Genomic DNA, 2,142 nt, shown 5'->3' with positions numbered 1-2,142 from the left:
GGAAACAACCTTTCTTGGACAGGTGACCTTGGTTAAAACACATAGCGCTAAGAAGGGGAGCAAACATATTAAGAACAGTATGCCATATACGCCAGGTCCCTTGAAACATATGCTGTGCAGATGTTTTTTCCCTGCAGCGACTGTGTCAAGCAGCGAGGAAGGACTGGCTTCCGGCATCTATCCACTGAGCCAAACCAGTTTGGGCTTTTTATTGATTTTTTACAGAGAGAAAGGGAGTGTTAGAAACATCAATGAGAGAGAAACATCGATCAACTGCCTCCTGCACACCTCCTGCTGGGAATGTGCCCACAACCAAGGTACATGCCCTTGACCGGAATCGAACCTGGGACCCTTCAGTCTGCAGGCCGACGCTCTATCCACTGAGCCAAACCGGTTAGGGCTGGTTCTCTTGGTCGAGATACATGACTAAGTCCTCAACACAGAACAGTTTGCGTCACGCACCCTTTCTGCATAGCCTGACAGCAGCCTCATTTTGTGGGGCATCACGGGAAAGATTAGATGGGCTTCAGTTAGCTATTGAAAATCTGGGAACCAGACAAATATCCTTGGGCAAAGACTCTCCGTCCTAAATTATTGTTTACGTGGGACATTAAAGCCAAATAAGCAGTTTACAAGTATCGAACAGTCTATCGGAAGAGTCATTTCTCAAAAATACACGCAGACTGTCCGTGGATGCCTACAGATGTTTCTATTAAGGCAGCCGGGCTGAGAAGCGAACGGCCTGCTGTAAAGTGTGCATTTTCCACCTGCCAAGCCCAGATCCTTATGAGGTAGCAATTTGCACAGTCATCTAGGAAATCGAAATGAAAGAACTGTCATTTCTAAGTCTTCGAAAAACTCGTTCCTGGCGCTTATAAACGACTCTGTTTAGAAAATATAGAAAAATGGGCATAGCCACCCCCTTATCCACAGGCGATATGTTCCAAGACACCCCCCACCCCGCGTGGATGCCTGAGGCCACGCATAGCTCTACACATACTGTGTTCTTTCCTATACATACATACCTAGGATAAAACTGAATTGATAAATTAGGCACAGTACGATATCTTTAAAAATACATTTTTATTCGTTTCAGAGAGAAAAGGAGAGGGAGAGAGAGATAGAAACGTCCATGATGAGAAAGAACCATGGATCGGCTGCCTCCTGCAGGCCCCCCACTGGGGATCAAACCCACAACCCAGACATGTGCCCTGACCAGGAATTGAAACATGACCTCCTGGTTCATAGGTCAATGCTCAACTACTGAGCCAGGCCGGCCACGCAGGCACAGTAAGATATTAACATCAATAGCTAATAATAAAGTAGAACAATTATAACAATACTAGATGCCTGTTGCACGAAGATTCGCACAATAGGCCTTCCTTCCCCTGGCTGCAGGCACCGGTTTTTCTCCGGCACCCAGGACCCTGGCCTTTGGTCCAGCCACAGCAAGGTTTGGCTTGAATCGTTGATTTCTGGAATTTTCCTTTTATTATTATTTTTTAAATATATTTTTATTGATTTCAGAGAAGGAGAGAGAGAGAAACCTCAATGATGAGAGAGAATCATGGATCGGCTGCCTCTTGCACACCCCCTACTGGGGATCAGGACTGCCATCGGGCATGTGCCCTTGACCGAAATCGAACCCGGGACTCTTCAGTCTGTAGGCTGACGCTCTAGCCACTGAGCCACACCGGCCAGGGCCCTAGTGGATCCTTGACTGCCTTCTCAAACCTGGAAGCACTGACGTCAGCGATCAGCCTCACAAACGTATTTCAGGTCTCAATTTTGGTGTCTCTCCAGAAGGTATCTCAACAGATGGTGGAAGGGAAATAGGACGGACAGCAAAGGAGATGTTCTGAACGGAAGCTCAGAGAAACACCCGCCACCCGCTAGCTTCATGGGTGTGAGAAAGTGCCCGTCAGCTGGCCAGCTAGTGAAAGAAAATAAATCTTTGCATCACTGTGGACGGACTTTCCTCAAGGAGGAAGAAATGAACAGGGCGCCTCCCAGACACCGGCTGCGTGCCCAGCATTGAAGGAAACCTCGTGAAATGAAAAGGTGATGCGCAGGAAAGGGCCTGAGAGGCAGGCAAAACCCACTTCCAACCGAAGGTGTTAGCAGTGGACTCTCTTGCTTTTT

Source organism: Myotis brandtii, unplaced genomic scaffold, assembly GCF_000412655.1.
Source record: "Myotis brandtii unplaced genomic scaffold, ASM41265v1 scaffold655, whole genome shotgun sequence".
In the NCBI taxonomy this organism is placed as follows: Eukaryota; Metazoa; Chordata; class Mammalia; order Chiroptera; family Vespertilionidae; genus Myotis; species Myotis brandtii.
This window is presented reverse-complemented; position numbering follows the sequence as displayed.